This window comes from Pelodiscus sinensis, chromosome 8, assembly GCF_049634645.1.
Source record: "Pelodiscus sinensis isolate JC-2024 chromosome 8, ASM4963464v1, whole genome shotgun sequence".
Taxonomy (NCBI): Eukaryota; Metazoa; Chordata; order Testudines; family Trionychidae; genus Pelodiscus; species Pelodiscus sinensis.
This window is the reverse complement of record NC_134718.1, coordinates 12,425,680-12,446,411: the sequence shown is the minus strand read 5'-3', so window position 1 is coordinate 12,446,411 and position 20,732 is coordinate 12,425,680. Positions and strand designations below refer to the sequence as shown.

The 20,732-nt window shown below is 42.6% G+C and overlaps 1 protein-coding gene across 1 annotated transcript in view; it reads left to right on the top strand.

Annotated features, from left to right (window-relative positions):
• Positions 1–20,732, top strand: part of ZCCHC24 (zinc finger CCHC-type containing 24) — a 176,967-nt gene that overhangs the window by 41,255 nt on the left and 114,980 nt on the right. The window lies entirely within an intron of this gene.

Sequence of the window (20,732 nt, the reverse complement as noted above, 5' to 3'; positions counted from 1 at the left end):
CAAAGAATTCTTTTGACCCCTTAGTCACCGAGAAGGGGTGTAGAATGATTTTGCCAACAAAGAGGGAACTGTTTGAACTCCCTACATTGGAAAGGAACTCGTATCACGGAGACTCTACATAATCCACCCTGGGACATATGGTGGTCTTAATACCATATGCCGATACTTTGAGCACTAAATCATTAATCCCCAACAAGGAGAGTTGGAAGATACTTAAACTTGTGTTTGAATATTGTCTCTATTTTTGTGTATGTCTAGGTCCGTAAACATAGGTGATGGGTATAGACATATAGATGTGTCTATAGAAATAGAAAGATATAGGTACCAGCATAGACACATGCACAGTGGAGAATGATACTTGCTTTCTTTTGCAGAACTCTAACATCTGTGGATGAAAATCACTGTACTGGCATGATTCCAAGTCATTGCAGCTAATAGCAGGAATAACAAACACGTACACATACATGTACACGTTTAGATGTTGTTTCCTCTGCGGACAGACTGAGAGAGACCACGTTCCATGTGCTCAATCCGTTACTTAGTCCATAGGGCCATGCTGCCTCATGGCACAGAGCCGTCCTTCCTTGTGATCCGAGATCATGTTGGCTGCCGTGTAGCAGAGCTGGGTCAGGTGACAGCTGTTTGGTTGAGTGTGTGTAGTAACCTGGGGCTGTGAGTGGTTACCTGCTCCCGACAACAGTCAGCTGACCTGGAGCATGCCCAAGATTCAAGGACTTCCGTTTTTTAACAGACACGGAAGGGGGAAGAATCTGTAATCTTGATAAAAAAGGAACAGGCTTTCAACTTAAATGACCGGCTTGTGTGTCAAGGCTCTTCTTAAACAGAAGAGAAACTCTTACTTTCTAATGAAAGATGAAATCCTCCTTTACCTTTTATAGATCCCCAGAATCAGGTCAGGAGTTCAAAGACTTAAAACTAGCTCTAGGACGTGGGAACAACAGTTACTTTGAGGCTACAAGCATCCACACATACTATGAGGAAATCCTCACCAGCTACATAGATGCGAAGACTTACAGAGCTGAAGGAGCAAGGCCCATTGCGATCACCTAGTCTGACACGTTGCAGGCCACAGAACCTCACCACCCACTCCCATAATAGACCCCGACCTCTGGCCGAGTTCTGACGTGCCTGTTGGCAATGCAATGGGATATTGTTAGGGATGGCCACAGAAGGGTCTCCGTTTGACTTGGCGAATGTAAGTGTGGATTTCTGGCTTACAATTAAATGCACCCATTTTTTTAGCAAATCAGGGAGTGCAGCTTTGAGATTTGTTGTTCAGTTATGAGATTTGGTGATCAAGTACATGTTCTGCATTTATGAGGGTTTCAGAGTCATGGGTGTGAGAGCTCTCAAAGTTCACCAGAATACTCCTCCATCTTCTGGGGTTGGAGACCAGATATGTGGGCATTTGTTGTTACATAGGGCACAGATTACAGGCCATAGGACTTGAGAATTGGAAAACAACATAGTATCTGCATCCTGCAACCTCTCGTTAGAAGTGAATAGCATTTGAATCACTAGCCCAGGTATTATTTTACTCAAACATGGAGTAAGTGGACTTTTTGTGATAGACATTCTACAGAAAGACAACAGGCCAAATACCAATGTGACACCCCTGACTTCTTTCAAATCAGGGTTATTTTGGTCTAGTGCATCTCTACTCAGAAAAGAGAATGCTCTTAGCCTGTATTTTATGGGAGTATATTAGTATTCTGTCTGAAATTCAAAAGATTCTCCAGATTTGGTTCTCTCCTCAACATAAGTCTCTGCTAACAAACCATTTTATCTTTCTGAGCCTTACATATGGAAAGTTGGACTATGTAAAAGTCAGACATGTGTATGTATATAATGTGAAACAAATGTCTGGCTTGTAACAAAAAAATAGATCAGTTTTATATCATGACATATGAGAGAGACAAGGTAGTTAAGGTAATATTGTTTATTGGACCAATTTAGGGAGAGAAACAAGCTTTTGAACTTCATGAAGCTCTTTTTCAGATCTGAAAAAGGCCAAGAAGAGCTCTGGGTAGCTCAAAAATGTCTCTTCCACCACCAGAAGTTGGTCCAATACATTGTTATGGTGGAAGAGGGAAGGTCCTATCATGGATTGATAACTAGTTAAAAGACATGAAACAAAGAGTAGGAATAAATGGTAAGTTTTCAGAGTGGAGAGAGGTAACCAGTGGGGTCCCTCGGGTCTGTCCTGGAACCAGTCCTATTCAACCTGTTTATAAATGATCCGGAGAAAGACGTAAACAGTGAGGTGGCAAAATTTGCAGGAGATACTAAATTGCTCAAGATAACTAAGACCAAAGCAAACTGTTAAGAGCTTCAAAAAGATCTCACAAAACTAAGTGATTAGGCAACAAAATGGCAAATGAAGTTTAATGCTGATAAATGTAAAGTAATGCTCATTGGAAAAAATAATCCCAACTATACATATATAATGGGACTAATTTAGTTACAGCTACTCTAGAGAGAGATCTTGGAGTCATTGTGAATAGTTCTCTGTAAACATCCACTCAATGTGCAGTGGCAGTCAAATCGGCAAACAGAATGTTAAGAATAATTAAAAAAGGGATAGAGAATAAGACAGAGAATATCCTATTACCTCCATATAAAATCATGGTACGCCCACATCTTAAAAAAGATATATTGGCATGGAAAAAGGCTCCGAGAAGGACAACAAAAATTATTAGGGGTTTGGAACTAGTCCCATTTGAGGAGAGATTAAAAAGACTTGAACTTTTCAGCTTAGAAAAGAGGAGACTAAGTGGGAATATGATAGAGGTCTATAAAATCAACACTGGCGCGAAACAAGTGACTAAGGAAAAGTTATTTATTTGTTCCCATGATATAAGAACTAGGGGGCACCAAATGAAATTAATAGGTAGCAGGTTTTTAAAAAAGGAATTTTTTCTTCGGAGTACACAGTCAGCCTGTGGAACTCCTTGCCAGAGGAGGTTATGAAGACTAGGACTTTAACAGGGTTCAGAACAGAGCTAGATAAGTTTATGGAGGTTAAGTCCATCAATAGCTATCAGCCAGGATGGGAAGGAATGGTGTTCTTTAGTCTGTGTTTGTTTGGAAATGGATGACAGGACAGGGATCATGTGAGGATTACCTGTTCTGTTCACTCCCTCTGGGGCATCTGTTATTGGCCACTTTCGGCAGACAGGATACTGGGCTAGATGGACCTTTGGTCTGACCCAGCATGGCCGGTCTTATATTCAGTAAAAGATATTTCCTCACCAAGCTGGTTTCTTTCATATCCTGGGATCAATATGGCTTCAGCAACACTGCAAACAACATATATGGTGAGAAAAAATAACATATATTTTTAATAACGTGAATTAATTTGTTTTAGTCGTATATATTATGGACCAGGTTCCCAGCTTGTATAAATGATTGTTGCTTCACTGAGTTCAAGCCAATTTACATTTGCCAAGGATCTGGCCCTATAGCTTTCACATATATTATAATAATCTATTTACATAAGACTTTTATTTCTACACATGTACGTCTCAGTAAGCAGAGATTAATTCTCAGATCATGATCTTGAAAATACTTATGAACATGATTAAATAAATACCGTGCTTACAGTATGATCTCTTAAGTTTGCACATTTTAATGTACTGGAACAATATGCAGCTTTCAACCTATAAGCTAAATTTCATTATTGCAAATTAACTCTCTTTTACTTTTATATCTCGATCATATTTGTTTTTATTTTAGATGATTTAAAATTGGTTCAAGTTTATTCCCCAAGTGTATTTGTTTAAAATCTAAGACTTGAAAAAATAAACCTTTGTTTGTTTTTTTCTCACTGGCTATGTTTAACTTTGCACTGCAGGTTTCTCAAAGATTGTGAGATCTGTATTTGTTTCTTTAAAACTGTTTTTCAGATCGTTGCAACTTTTGTTATGAAAATCTGCAGCAGTCTTGTGTACAATAACAGTGGAGGGGTTCATGATTTTGTAACATCCAATTCAACCTCGACAACTTAAGCTAGTTGATAGTCCGAGATTTCAAAGATCACTCACTGATGTTTGCGTTTTGAACTTCTGAATAACCGATGTGTGTTGTGCCTTTAAACCATTTAGCAGCGCAGCATGTAACTCAGACTTCCATATGCAAGCAGAGAAGGGCCTACCATGGCCAATTTGTCTACATGGTCTGCGCTTTTATAGTAAGCTCACAGAGTTCCAGTTTCTAAATGGTGTCTCTGGCATGGTCCTTGACATTTGGATTAAATGTTTGATATTTCTCTAAGCATTTTGAGAAAGGACAATGAACCCAAATACAAGCAGATGAGAGTGAATACGTAGAGTAGGTGGGGGTGGGAAGGGAGAGAAAGTTCCAGTTGCCTCCTTTGGTTTTCTTATTCCACTCTCCTGTCTAACGTGCTTTTTGAGGATGCATCTTGGTTCCAAAAAGTGCCCAAGACCTGCCCAAAACAAAGTATTCCTGATGTCTGTCGTACACACCGTACTTTCACTCTGGTTTGGGGAAATGGAACGTAAAAGGACATTATGAACACAATTGGTCTAAAAATAACAAATACACGGCTTTTCTAGAATTCTGTTTCAGAATTCAATGACAGGCCATTCTCGCTCAGGCCTTGTTGGTCGTGGCGCTCTGTGACTAGCGTTTTAGCCTTACATGTTAGTCTTGGCTTATTATACCATTAGATTAGAGCAAGAGGCTACTTCACAGGCCCGTTGTCACTGCCCCAGGATTTCCTTGTGGCTGGTATCACCCTTGATGGAACTCCCATTCATATCAGTGGAACAGTGAGTTCAATAATCTCCATTTCATTTCACAGTCTGTTGCCCATTGACTCATCTCAAGAAGGATGGAGGGAAATGGATGTCAGGAAAAGGGTAGCGTTCAACTTGGGTTCTACTCTATGCATTCGTTTCAATTTAAGCTTCAGGTGGTAGCTGAGTTAGTCTGTACAGGATAAACTTAAAAAACAAAAACTGGTCTGGTAGTGCTTTATAGACTAACAAAACATGTAGATGGTATCATGAGCTTTTGTGGGCACAGCCCACTTCTTCAGATTACTGGAGAATGTTATCATATGTTAATACAACGATAAACATGCTGAATTAGGTTTAAAAAATCGTACGCCCGTAGTCAAGATCCAAATCCCATTGAAGTCAATGGGGGGACTACTACTGACTTCAATGAGTTGTGGAGAAAGCCGCAAATTCATAGTCATGGCACTTTTCCTAACACTAACAAAATGATATTTGCTCACTGTGCAATAATAATTCAGAATGAAATCCCATCTGGGAACTTAAATGTAAGCATTCTCTTGGCGAGGCACAGGGTTTGGTAGAACCGAGAAGTATCTGTTTTCTTGCTCTCCCATAAAGTGCCCAGTAGACAAAGCAAGAGGAATACTAGAACAAACCCATAGCATTTATAGGTTCCTTATGCAAGTCTAGTAGAGAGTGCTCAATCTGAGAGAGGTGAAGTAGATCATGTCCTTCCACTGCAAAGCCTGTGGGATGGAACAAAAGAAAAGAAACTCCTCCGAGCAGACTGTTGTTTTATGATAGGGCGCCCGGTTGGGATTGTTGGATTCATTATCAGTATGACCTAATCTGTTTCAAATTAATCACAGCAACATAAAACAAACATCCCCTATGCAACACAGGCAGGATAGCACAAATAGCTGCCAGCACCGCAGGAAAAACAAATTTTTTCTTTGAGAGCAAGAAAACAGATACTTTTCGGTTCTACCAAACACATCTGCATAGCCATGAGCTTTTGCGCAAGAGCATCCATGGCAGTGTGGACACTTTCTTCTTCACACAGCTCGTAGTGAACCTGTGGAACTCCTTGCCAGAGGAGACTGTGAAGGCTAGGACGATGAGTTTAAAGAGAAGCTACATAATTTCATGGAGGTTAGGTCAATAAAAGACTATTAGCCAGAGAATAGAAATGGTGTCCCTGGCCTCTGTTTGTCAGAGGCTGAAGAGAGATGGCAGGAGGCAAACCGCTTTATCATTATCTTCGGTCCACCCTCTCTGGGGCACCTGGTACTGGCCACTGTTGGCGCAGAGGCTACTGGGCTAGATGGACCTTTGGTTTGACCCAGTACGGCCGTTCTTATGTTCTTATGTAAAGTCCATGGGCTTTCTATGCATTTGCATGGACAATCAGATGCATTTGGCATTACTTTGATATTTAAATAACTCAGTTGCCAAGCCTCAGTACTGATCATGTATTGATCATTTTTCAAGATCTCTTCCTCTGTCAGAGTAAACGTCTACTAGAGCCAGTCTCATAGATTACAGCATGATAGTGCCTTGATGCATAATTAATTCCAATGCAATATTGCAAAATCGTAAGACCAGCAAACCCCGTATACACTATAGCAAACACAAATAACAGTAAAACTCACCAAAAAAACAGGTTGAATTTTTCAGACAAAATATTTTTCTGCTAAACCTTGTAAGTGTCATTGGTGACATTTTAAATGCCCTTTAATCGCATTTTCCAACAGGAATTTTCCATGGGAACATTTTTCCATTTTTCAATTGGGCTAGCAAAATGAACCATTTTTGTTTTGAAATGACATTTCGGGGAGGGAAACATGTTTCATTCTGGAAACAAACCAAGTATCGTTTCGACAGAACAGAATGTTTTGTTTTAATCGAAAATGTCAGCATTTTTACTTTGACGTTTCAGATTTGAAACTTCCTGGAATTTTTCGTTCTAGGGAATGTATCTGTGTTTTGCCATTCTTCTGAATTGGAATGGAAACAAATTTCAACATTTCTTATTGGATGAAAATTCCAGTTCTGTCCACAAATAATGATCCCCAGCGAGGCTTGGTTCAGACTAGCATCCTACAGCCGGCATATTTAAAAGGAGGAGTTGCCTTTTTAGGAGTGCCTCATAGATTTGCTTTCTCCCCCCTTTCCAGCATCTCCCTTTTCTCTTCTCCCTTCCTAGTCACTCCCTAACCTATGCACCCCAATTCCTCACTTTACCAACTGTGGTGTCTATCCCCTTTCTTCTCTCCACCCTAGTATCTCCCATTCGCACCGTCCCTCCTTTTTTCCCTGAGTTACAACACCAAGATTTCAAATCTCTCCCCCCCACCCCCCTGCTTTTCCCCTTATCTTTTTCCCTGCAGGCTAGAACTCCTGCCAAAGCTGGGGGCTGGGGTGGAATGGCCTGGCGCCTGCTTTCCTTCCCTCCTCCTGTCTTTCTCTGCCCTAATTCACAGAGCAGGAAGATGGGAAATGAGCAGGGAGAGAACAACAGGGAAGCAGCAGTGAAAGCAACACCTCTTCAGCGGGACCAGCTGTTCCTAGTGGCTAGAACTGGCAATTACTGCCCAGAACTTTAGTTTCCTTTCTGATTTGCCCAAGATAGTCTGGGAGATTCAGGGGACATGGAGGACACCCAAGCATTCCTCTCTTTGCAGTTACCATCCTATCCCAGTGGGAGCAAACATCAGCATAAATGAGTCAGGCACGCCCCTCCCTCTTGAGCAATTCAGACATTAAAGATAATTCAATCAGCCATCTACCTCCCTCCTGATGTCCAATCTACACAACTAGATTTTGAAATCAGAGGTAGACAAACACTCATCCACCTCTCTCCTGATGTTCTGCAACTCACCTGCACACTGTGCCCTTGGAACCACAGAAAATCATTCCCTTCCTGTCTGATGCTCCACCTCCGCATCTGGATTGTGCCATTAGAGGTAAAAGGACCCACATATAGTTGGATAACCATCACTTTAACTGTAGGTATAAGACCCGTATTAATGATAGGCAGCAAGCTCTAGTACATTAAATATGAGAGAAGTCATGTAATATACTCCATGAATGCAATATTCCCAGTGATGCTGTCTGGAGTAGAGATCTTACCTACCAGGTGTGTGTTTGCTAACAAGCCAGCCAACCTTCTTAGAGTTGCAAAAGGAGAGTCTAGGATTGAAACGTTTTTTTTTTTTTTAAGAGATCGTCACACATATTGAAAAATAAAGTGCTGACACTTGGCTACGGCACAGTAGAACTTCAAGGGCTTGTATAATGTTTATACTTTATAATCCTAAAAAGTCTCTAAATAGTTAAACACAAAACCCTGGAACAAGTCTCATTTAGCTGCAGTTTGCATCTTGTACTGTGAAAGTCACATTTTATACCTTTCAATTAACTGATTGGAAGTTCCTTGAGGCAGCAGCCTCTCTCAGTGCCTACCTTTGAAAAGGGCAGTGCCTCTGTAAACGAGCTGAAACAGATCCTGTCAGTTTAGCCATGCTAATCCTCTTGTAAATCTGAGTGAACTTAATTTCAGGAGAGCAGCCCCTGTGCTTGCTCTGAGTGATTTTTCAATGGAGGCCAAGGATTCATCCTCTTTGTTTTGTATGAAAAATATAGTGTGTCTTCCTCAAACTCACAACACTGGGGCTATGTCTACACTGCAGGCTTCTTGCGCAAGAACTGTTTTGTGGAAGAGTTCTTGTGCAAAAGGTCTTCCACAAGAGCGCGTCCATACTGCTTTTGCGCAAGAGCGTCCATGGCAGTGTGGACACTCTCTTGCGCAAGAAAGCTCTGATGGCCATTTTAGCCATAGGGGTTTCTTGTGCAAGAAAATCATGTTGCCTGTCTACACTGCCTTCTTGTGGAAGAGCTCTTGCACAAGAGGGCTTATTCCTCATGGGGGGAGGAATAACTCTTCCGGAAGAAGCCCCGTTTTCTGACACTGTACTGTAAATTTACTTGTGTAAGAACGTGCGTGCAGTGTAGACACCCGGCAAGTTTTTGCACAAGAACAACTGTTCTTGAGCAAAAGGCCTGCATTGTAGACGTAGCCTTACTGTTTGAGTAAAGAATGAATGTTGTGCAGATTTACAAGGCACACTGTTCATTGGTTCGATCTGTTTTCTGTTGAAGGGTCTCACAAATATATTCATTGATTAATTATTATAGCCTCATAGCACACCTATGAAGGAGAGATGTATGGGTTGCCCATCCAAACTGTGGCAGAAAAGTTTTAATGGCTTGTCCAGTTATCTGGGAATAGAATCCTGATATTCTGATTCCATTCCCATGCTTTGATTACTGAGGTGTGTTTTCTGTTTGCATATATAGTGAATGAAACTTTGGCAACAGATCTGTCTGTATCATTCATATTCCTGAAAGCAATGTTTCATACTCTTCATAAACATGAAGCTCTCATAGCAAAAGAACACTAAGCAAAGCTACTAATCACGCTTAAATTATAATCACACTGAGACGTTTTCTAATCTTTTCAGTAGCCTTTAACACTAGGGACTAAAATTAAAACTAATATATTGTTAATGAAATTTATAGTTTAGAAAGACATTTCCAAGTTTCATAAGCCCAAAACTGGACTTATCTTTTCTTCTCTGATCTAGTATTTCCTTCTATATATCTCCCTTCCTCCCTCATAACAGAGGAGCTACAGTGTTCTTTTGGTAATTAAAGAAAAGAAGGGAAAGAATTTTATACCAGACACTAATCAATACTAACACACCAGAAACTTGGCATGGAACATTGATGAAAAATGTTGGGAGTTTTACATTTATTATTGACCATTATGGGGGTAACACATTCTTGATTTTTTTTTAGTTGAGTGTTAAACTATGTTTTTGATTTTCTCTTAAATTGTTATTCACCTTTTGTTTCTAACTCCCTTTCTGACACTCTGAATAAGAATTTGAAAAGTTCTGCTGAAATCTTCATCTCCATTAAATAGAACTCAGTAGACTAGAGACTTTTTTAACACATTACAAGTTATAAGGAATAGCCGTATTTTAACTAGACTTGGATCTTTGGATTGCAATGGGGATCAGGTCAGAATCTAAATTTTCCCCAGGTTCAGGGGGCGTTTCACATACAAAGCATCAGTTTCAAACCCATTGTTAATTTTAACCCATGTTGCAGATATCCCTACAGAGAAATCGTTGAAACTCTGCAATGGTCCAGCCAGTCAATATTACCACTTTAGCGTATATATCTATCCTCTTACACAACAATCCAAATGGTGCAATGTCAGACAGCAAAGCAGAAGTCCCAAATTCAAGCCAAGAGTCAGTCTTTCATCCTTACAAATATTTGTTGCGTGGGTTTCTTATCCTGCCTCAGCGCAGGGAGATGATCTAGAAGACCTTGAGGTCCTTTTGGCTACGTCTACACTGCACAGTTATTTCAGAATAAATTAATCTGGATTAGTTATTCCAAAATAGTTTATTTCAAATTAGCACGTCTACACTGCAGGGAAACCTCAAAATTAGTCCAAGGCAGGCTTCCCTAATGTAGACCTACTATCTCAATTTAGAGCTCTAGGAGGAATAACTTAGAATAGCCCTGGTGAGGGGCTGTTTTGAAACAGAGGAAGTGGAGTGTCTACACATGCCTTATTTTGAAATAGCAGTTTTGGAATAGGCGTTATTCTTTGTAGAATGAGGTTTACAGAAGTCGGAAGAAGCTGTTTGTTATTTCAAAATTATTTCAAGATAACGGAATGGCTGGGTAGACGCTCCCATAGTTAGTTTGGAATAACAGCCATTATTCTAAAATAATGTTGCTGTGTAGTCATACCCTTCCACCCCAATGTGTTAAATTCTGGGATCTTCTGCATCAGTTTTGCATGGGTAGGTGGTGGTTGAAATGATCGTATAAAAGTGCTATGCCGTTTCTGCAAAGTGGGTGTCCAAATGCAACCATTTTGATTCGGCAACATGACACTCCCACTTTGCACTGTTGCAAATGACTACACAAGGCACAGGATAGTGGAGAATCAGGCCCCCCAATGCATTAGTTAGAATTGCTGTGTAATAGCGGTTTCATTCCAGCACAGAGTGGTGGCGTAGCTGTGATAAGGAAAGTATTGTCTGTAGGCATGCCTATCAGCAGGGGCGGTTCGTGACTATAGGCGACGGCTGAGTCATCCTAGAGTGCCGCCTTCAATGGGGCGCCCGGGGCGCCCAATGATGATGTCACTCCATTGACGGCCGTGCAGGCGGGGGCACTGCGAAGTGCAATACAGGGTCGCCAGGCCTGAACTACACACTGAACTTTTCTGTAGTATCTATAATTTTAATTGTATCCTTTGGTATATATGGTTGAGACTACTTTCTTCCACTATTTGATCTGAGGAAGTGGGTCTGGCCCACGAAAGCTCATCATCTAATAAACCATCTTGTTAGTCTTTAAAGTGCTACATTGTCCTGCATTTTGCTATAATTTGACCTTGTTTCTTTGGAAGGGCTTTTTTTTGGGGGGGGAGGGGGGGTGTTCCTTATTCCAGACTTGTTTCATCTGCTAAAATCAGGAGTGATTTTTTTTTTTTTTTTTTTTTTTGTCCTGGCCTCTTTCTCAGCATGCTCCAGCTTGTCAGGCTCCCTTGAAATCTCTCCCTGCTCATCCCAAAACACATGCGGTGGTAGGTGGGAAATGCCATAGTCAAAGGAGAAGGGTTTCTTTGGGCGGGGGTGTGGAGCAGATGAATGCTACGTATCTGCAAGCATCAAAGAGGTTGACTAATCAAAACAGATAAGAAATAGCAAAAGACAAGACTGATTGCACAGAAGGTGTGTTTGCATAGCATCACATATAGGGCTGACACAAAGCTCCTGATTATATTGACTTTGCTGTTATTCAGTAACGAAGGTTTTAGTGATTAACAATACTGTGACTATATGGGCCCTACTACTACAGCCACTCAGGCTGCGGCTCATTACGTTTTTAATTACACAAATCCCCCATTAATGAGACCCGTTGGTATAATTAACATCACACTCCTAAGCCACAAGCCCTAGACCTAGTGTGCCAATTAACTTGTGATGAATTAGTTCCTTTCATACTGTACGGAATCCAGTTCTATAGGAGACAGGAGATTGGTAGCTACAGACTTGAAAGGTGTCACTATCCATGCAAAACTGTGGCACAGGCTTTTTAACAGTGATAATAAATAACTAATGTAATGCAATGATTTCCTATGGAACAATTTGAGGGACTGTATCAATGAGAGCAGCTGGAAGGATGAATGGCAGGAGCTGCTTCAAATCACTTTATTTCTGGCCTGAATTTGATCCATATTCTGTGTGTGTGTGTTTGCTGACTGAATGGGGGTGGGAAAGGAGATAAGCAGTTTCTTCAGTGCTCAAAAAGAGTTTTAATTCTCATCTGCTCTGGTCTGAGCTCCCATTCCTGATTCCGCATGCATGAGACTACTAACAAAATCCAGATGTCAGACCAAAAAAAAAAAAAAACCCCAGAAAGCTCTCCCACCCATCTGGTGGATCAGGTTTCTTGGAGATTGGAGGGAGGGGGGAACAAGAGAGATTCCTAGAACAGCTGAAACTTTAGATTCCTGGATGTAAATAGTTTTCAAGGAGCATATGGGGGAGGGGACAGAGGTAAAGCTGACAGCAAATCAAGATTTCCCCATAAGACAGCGGTGGTGGGGGAGGAAAGAGACGGGTGTTGTTTAGATCATATTATGAACTCTAACCAGCATAGTGTGCCCAGTTCTTTTTGTTACTCAGTTTCTCTTGGGGAAAGGGAAGTTTGCAAGTGTTGTAGGTTGCTAGTTGCCAGAGTCCTGGAAAATTACTGTGAGCACCGCAGATGGCAATTTTGAGTCAGAAATAAAGGAGCAACATGAAGTAAACTAGTCCAACTATAAAATTGGCAGCTTGACTTTTTTCCTCTTTCTCTTCGCTGGTTTGGGGCATGAATGCATGAACATGCTTTATATTCTACTATATTTCATTCCTGGAATGTTTGAAACTCATCACATCTTAAGCACAGCTGTGAGAAAAGTCCAGAGAATGTTGTACCAAAACTCTGGTAATGAAGAAGTAAGGGGGAAGAAAAGAGAAATTTTTTTCCTTTTTCTGGGAGAGAGGGGAGAGTGAAAAATCCATTTTACCTTAGTCCGGTGTGAGGCAAACACTTCACACAAAGGAAGTGGGAGCAGAAACCTTTAGGGGGTGGCCACAGCAACTTGACACACACAGTATGTCATTAAAACTGAAACCTTTGGTTTCGACTTTGTGCTGACGCTGGAATGGACTTCCAAATAGGCTACAGTGGAACTTTAAGATGCAGATCTGCGTAGGTATACCTCAGGGCCGAATTGTTCATTTCAGCAAAGCTCTACTCTCTGCATGCCCAAAGTTACTTTTGCTGCCTTTATAATCCCTGTCTTCTGGAGCTAGCTAGAGGCCGATTCAAGTCCTGGTGCGATTGAGGGAAGTTTCAGGGCTGCTCTGGCTGCATCCTGACTTCCTATAGCCAATATTCGGACAGCTGAGAATAGCCTGGATATAGCAGAGCTCTGCTCAACCCTGCTTTTCTATGGCTGCAATGCTGGGTGGAATTGGAAGGGAGGTGGGCACAGGTCTCCCCTGACTGGAGGAGCCTCCTCTACTAAGACACTTCCCTGAAAGCGGGGTAAGCCATCTTTAGAGTGCCTTTGCTTCAAGACGAGAGTTGTACGGATAGCATGTCTCTGTAGGGTTGGTTGGTTGGTTTGTTTTTAGGGTGAGAAAAGGTAGATCTGAGAAATGCCCTTTGCACGTGGTGTGGAAGGTGTTCATGACAGCACAATGATTCAGTCCTCCGTCTCTTCTCCAGCCCCTCTTACGCTCGGTCTCCTAAACTAATCAGCTTTGGATGAGAACAGCTCAGGTGATCCTGCCGACAGAAAGTTCTGCCGTGCCTGAGGAGCAGAATTGTTGCCCACTCTGCTCTCCTGTTTAGCTAGGTTAGGCCCAGGGTCTTGAAGCTAAAGGTGGAGGCTTTGAACTTGACTTTGTGGGAAGCAGCAGAAGCCAAGTCTGAGGGGTTCATGCTAGACAATGTTGCTGAGGAGAGGCACTGCAGTGTTCTGGAGTAATTGGAGTTTCTGAGGGCTGGTGGCTTCCTGCTCAGGTATATTACATTGCTGTAGTCCAGAGGGAACATGACGGTGCGTCGCTAAGGTCAGGTTGCTGACTGTCGGGGTGGGATGTAGTTTCTTACCCCACTGAAGACAGTAGAAAGTGTTACCTCTGAATGCTGCTATATGAGAGTTTAGGATTGGGGAGAAATTCAGAAGCATGTACTTGAATTGACCAATTGGTGGCATGGTAGAGGTGTATTTTCAACCAAAGGCGCTGAGGTGGGACTGTAATCTCTTCAAATCACTTTCCTCTGCGCACTAGCATCATCTCTTGAGGTAAGTAGGTGTAGGTTCAACCAGCTTTTTGTCACCTGAGTTGTTCTCATCCAAGGACTAGACTATCATGGTGGGAGTAGTTTATGGTGAAGTGGTAGATTCATGTCTCATGCATACTGCTGCACTGGAGTCCATCTTGTCTGACCAGTCTGTCTAGTGGTTGCATGCCAATGTTAAATCCTTTGTAGGTTTGCCAGCTGTCCAGTTTTCACCCCAAAAGTCCGGTAATTGCATCTTCTGTCTGGTAAAAAAAAAAAAAAAAAACCCTGAAAATACTGGAAAATGTCCAGTTTTTTTTCTTGTCTGGAAGGCCAGCAGGAACATTTTTCCCATGCTGCATCTGGCGGGGGCAGAAGGAGTGGGCAACAACCTTTTTTTTTTGTTTGTTTGTTTGTTTTTTTTGTTCAACCAAAAGGATGCGGCCTTCTAGGAAAGATTTAGACCATTTTAGTAAGTTTCCTGGGAATGCTGCCACCTCTCTCAGGAAGAATAGTAGCATCTCATGAGTCTCTCTTGCAAACACTTCTTGGGATATCTTCTCCTTCTGCTCCCAGACCTCCTCCCACGTGCATGCCGCAAACACTTGGTTGTGGTGTAGGTTAGAAACCAGAAGCTGGCTATAGGAAGTCAGGATGCAGCCAGAGCATCCTGTGAGGGGAGAAAGAGTGAGGGGAGAAAGATACTGAGAGGAAGCAGCTGCTGTCTGAAGGCTCCACTCTGGTGTTAATTATGTGTGTGCCTGAAGCCAGAAGATGCAGATAAGTCTGTGTGAAACTTTCCACAATGGTTACCTCAATCAGGGCCTTACAAACTCCCATTTCAGTAAGTGGCTGTAATGCCACTAATTTCACTGGGAGCTGGATCAGACCCTACGTGAATTCTGCCTACCAGCCTTCGGAGCTGCTGTTTGCATCTTTCAGTCAGCAAGAAAACCGCCCAGACCTCCACCTGCACTGTCAGAATCAGTGCAGCACGTACTCCAAACTCCCACCCTCTCTAGCTTCCCAACCTCTGCTCACATCCGCTCCTCCCTCTTCTTTAGACATCTTCACAGGTCCCCTCATCTCCTCTTCCTCCTCCTGACTGACTTTCCCACATCAAGCAGCTATTCCCTCATCCAGTTATTCTCGTTAAAGCTCCCGCTCCTTTTCCAACATAGCAAGCTTCTGAATTCTGACCAGGTGCAGGTCCGTCCCTTCTCTGAGGCCACACTCACTCTTGTAGGAGCGGAGGCAGATCTGTTTACAGTTTAGGCAGAAGCGTGTCAGTAGTGGCGCATATGAAAAGCACAGTTGTAGGGGGTAGGAAGCATAGGCCTTCGGAAGAATTGGGTCTCAAAGCCTGCATGAAAGTGTTGTACTTTTCCCATAGGCACAAGACTCCTCCAGTTTTTCCTTCTTGGACTGTTTTTACCTGCATTTTCTCCCTCAGTCTCCAAGGATTTTCATTTCATCATTAAGCCACCACCTCCAGAGAGCATGCAGTTTAACACTAAGACACAGAGAGTCCATCTCTGGACATTTATCATGCACTTTGGGTGATGTTATTGTAAGAGAGCCCAAGGAACAGTGAGTCCCAGCAGTTAAGTCACAGACCTTGAAAAGGAGCGCTAGACAGTTAGTGCTTATTAACCTTAATCCAGAACTCCATATGTTGGCTTGAAAGACCCATCATCCATCAGCTGCATACAACAGCTGTAAATGTTCATGGTGTTCTTGTAAAATTGATGGCGTCCAAGCTTCTACGTAGCAGGCTGCAACTCCTAGTTTCAACTTCTTCGAGGTAAGTATCGCTGGGTTAACCAGCTGAATGTGGGATGCAGGCAGTAGAAAGTTCCCTATTGTTTGGCACCCAGAAACACAGTGGACTTTTGATGTAACCCCTTAGTTGCTTCTGAGCTTCAGTCACGGTGACCATTGGAATTGGATGAGTGATTATGTAGACATACAGTATCACAGAACGCAGAGGTGACATTAGGACACTTTTGTCAACTCCCTTCTGCCAGTGCAGCTTTGTCCCAGACAGGTGTATCTGAGACCAACTATCTGCTGACAGCGTATTTGGTGGATTCAATCTCCTCCTCCATGGAACACCCATGATCCGATTTTGATTGCCTCCGTTGTGGTGTTTTTTGAAGAGCTATAATTTTAGAATGGAGGGAGCCCACCCCCCTGACTAGACTTTGGAGCCCAAGCCGCAAGTGCAAAGCACAGCCTACGCAGCTACTTCTAGAGCGCTAGTTTGAGTGCACAAAGTCCAAATCCATGTCTGTAGACCAGGGCTGGAAAGCTTACTCCCATGGGCTCCAAAATGTTGTGTAGACATACCCTAACTGTACTGCAAAGTAGGGAAAAAAACAAGACCTATGTTACCAGATGGATGGCAACTCTTTCCCCCGAACCAGGCCAGGCAGGTGGCAGAATTCAACCTCTTTATACAGCAGACATGGGAACTTTTCTCAGGGTATCTGGTGAATCTTAGATCTTTTGGGAGATGTTCCTGACAGGCTGGGAATAACACGAGGAAATACACAAATGACTCTGGGTAAAGTGATTACCCAACGGAAAGTCTGGTCACCGCAAATTCCACTTTCCCTGTCTCCCATGTGGATTAAAACATGCCACCGCCCCTCCATTTTAACTTTTAAGTCGCAACAGCTGCACTGGGGTTTGCATTTTAATAGCCTTCCTGTCTCTTCGGCTCCTGTCAGAGAAAAGAGCTTATGCTGCAGTACTCATGCTGCAGGCACCCAGTCTTCAACTAGTTCTTCATTTTAAATGGAATGGCAGGGCTAGGATTTCCAAAGTCTGCTCCTCCGTCACACCTGCCTCACCTGCTTCCTCCACTGGGCTTACCTCAGAACTTTCCCCACTCCCAGAGTTTTCACAAAGCTGCCTCTGTTCTGCCTGAATCAGGAGCTGTGCCACTGGACGGTGAACATGGGCATAGTTTTATTGAAGTCAGTGAGGGTGCACCTCTGTACAGCACCGGAGGATCTTGCCCACAAAAACTATTTGCATGATAAAATAGAAAGGAAGTTCCAGGTGACGCCTTCGCTGCCTGGGACTCTTTAGCCAGTAGGATGTTTTGCCTTTCGTTTTTTATTATGGTTTAGCTGTTACCCAGTTTCACCACCACGCCAAGGGCTACCTCCTCGTGGTGCTGTAGATATGCATATAGGTTGTGATGTGATTTGAGATTGTACGTGGAAAGCACTATATTAATGTTAGTATACTTCTGTGAAACAAGCTTCACACAAAGTGGTGCATCGGACGTGTTAATCTTATATCCATTAAAATGGCTACGTAAAAAACCATTTCATTATTTTTCTTGGGTGGCCGCTAGCCTTATTTTATCTTGTGCGTTCTGACACATTGTGGCATAGCCACAGCGACACTCTCGTGGCTGATGCCAGGATCAAAACAGGGACCTCCACAGCTTAAAAAGCGCAAGTTGCTACAGCTGAATCAGACTCGCCCTTCCTACTGATGAGAACCAGAGAAGGATGGGGATAACACATACTGAGTGCATTATAGAAGCCGGGCCGGTGATTGATGCTCTATCTCTTCCCAGACATTTTCCCACCTATTCTGTTTGTGATTTATATTTTATGTAAGCAGAGGTGGCAGGCTCTGCGTGAATTAATTGAGAGCTTTCTCTAGCCAGTAGCCTGCTTACAGGACTGGTTTGTGCCTTATTGCGGCTACTGCTTAGTATCCTCTTTCCACAGGAAGCTAATGATCCAACCAGACCACAGGAAGACCAAATTATTCGGTGAGGAATCCTGGTCACATGCCACATGAGGCACAATGCACAGACCCTAAGAAGTCCTGAAATAAAGCAACAAATGGTCGCTCATTACTAAAATGTTCTGAATTGTGGTAAATTTCAGCTTTAGGATTTGCTAGCCACCAAAACACTTCTTTAGGGACCACGGAAATTACCATCACATCCATTTCTGTGTATCAGTCAGGGAATGTTCACTGTGTGGTGTTGAACGAATCATCATTGTCCAATCCTACAATTGCCCATTACAGGCTCTTTTAAAGATACAGAGGTTCAAAGGTGTTCCTGCTTTTTTTTTCTTTTTCAAAAGGTGTGAATGTTAAGTTGTGATTATTAGTAGGAATATTGATGAACCTCTTTGCATTCCGTTATTTAAAATGCTGCTAACCTGCTGGTGGTGATACATAAGTCGCTAGTAACAATATGTCCCCGCAAGGTATGACTAGGAGAGCCAGTAAAAAAATACATTTAAAAAATATTGAATGAAATGAAACACTTTTTTTTTCTTTTAATATATTTCACGGAACTTTTCCAGTGTCAGTGAAACTAAGAAAAACTGAAATGTGTATTTTCCTCTGGATTTGAATCAAAATGAACATCTTTAGTTTAAATAGAACAAAAAAAATTTGAGTGTGCTTTGTTTCAGTGAATGATTGAAAATTTAGAGGGGGAGCAAAACATTTCTGCAAAAATGTTTTGTTTACTTTGAAAAGTCAATGGAGCACTATTTGCTCAACGTTTTAGATGAAAACATTTCAGCTAGCTTGTGATGTAATGCTTGCCGTTTTGATAGTCCAAAGCAGAATGTCAGTGAGTTGAGTTTCTCTGGAATTACAATTCTCTCTCCTGCCTCACTTGCGCATGCAGTTTCACTTGGATAGACCGGGGGAAAACCTGGCCCTGCTGAAATCAAAGGTGAATTGCCCACTAACTTCAATGGATTCGGGATTTCCTTACACTCCTGAATAACTTCAATCATATCGGTAGCCTGAATGAACTCAATGTCTACAATGTACACTGGTGTCATTTTTCTAACTTGCCTCCAGTCTCTAAAAATACTATTCACTCAAACCCAACATTCCTTTCAACCCTGTGTCTTAATGGATGGTAGTTTGAGGAGAGTCAAAAGCTCTGAGGAGTGAGCATCAGGGAGTGGTTACAGTAGGTGACTGTGTCTACATTGGCACCCCTTTCCGGAAAAGGGATGCTAATGTAGACTTCAGAATTGCAAATTCCGTGGGGGATTTAAACATCCCCCGCGGCATTTGCATTTACATGGCTGCCGCTTTTTTCCGGCTCTTAAATCACATACCTGTTCTATAGGGCTCACGTGTTTCAGGGTGCTCTGACCATCTCTTCTTGTTGGGTAGAATACTGAAGTCATTTACTGCATGGCAGCCACATCTGACCTATTTAAGGCTTTGTTTTCTATCACAGAATGGGCCTTGTTCCCATCTGCTCTTTATAAGCATACCCTTCTGCGTTCTACACGCTGCGGTAGCATTTGCTAGCTGCATTAGCTGGGTAGGGTAAATCCCCTTCCTTATGTGGTTTCCTATACTTCCCACCCCACATCCCTTCCCTCATAGTGGCATATCACGGAAGGAGTATTTTCCTGTATTACTTTTCCGGGGAGTACTCCGATTGCAGGGCATTGGGTGGAGCATGACCTAATGTAAACCTGAGTGACTGGCAAGTCTTTTGCTTCCTGGAAGGAGGAGTCAAAGCAGCACTCTGTATGTAACAGGGAGATGGAGAAGAGGAGAAAATCACAGCAGCAGAATTCACCAGTAAGTTACTTGCGCTCCTTGGAGAAAACTACTCCATGTCTCTCTTGAAACCCTGTCTCTCATGTGGCTCAACAATTTGCTCACTGGACCTTTGTGCAGGCTTCTGGCTGTTGAAGGTTTTTAAAAGGTACAGCAGCTTCTTTTGTTCTGTAGGCTAATAATGTAATTAGCTATCTTTATAAAATAGTCTCTCTCTGCCTGTCTCTCCCCCTCTCTCACGCCCTTCCTGCCCCTCAGAGAAGCACCTATTGAAGATCTGCATCACTTCCTGGTGTGGTGAGGCACCTTGACTGGTTATGGAACCAGACCACTTCTAGGGAACATCTACACAGCGGTATAGTCTGCATCTATACTACAAGCTGCTATTTTGACATAATGTCGAAATAATGTTGAGCTGGAGGACGTATTACTCAGACTCCTGCAACCCATATTTTACGAGGAGTAAGGGAAGTCACAGGAAGAGAGCTCTTTCTCAGACTTCCTGCTATGTAGACAGTGCCAAAAGCTGAAATAAGCTAACTTAAGCTATGCAATTTGACATAGTTCAAGTTGCGTCAGGTATCTCAGCTTTAGCTCCTGCTGTGTAGATGTACCCCTATTCCTCGCATACCTCATTCCATCATTAACTCAGTTGGACTTTACAGTTGTCCTGCCTCCTCAGCCAGGACCCCAGGTGTCTGCCTCTCACTCATCCCCCACAGTTTGCAGGTGTTCTGCCAGCAATAAAGCGAGCCGGGACATGACTGCAGCTTTGGAGGCAGGAGTCTTAGAATAAGGCTAACCATTTGCACTGCAGAGAACTGTTGAAGTCTTTGGTGCCCGGCTTAGTCGGAACAGTATTTCAGGCTATTTGGCAAAGCTGTGTCACCAGGTTCGTTTACATGTGTTTAAGCTACACAGTGCTCTTGCGGTCTT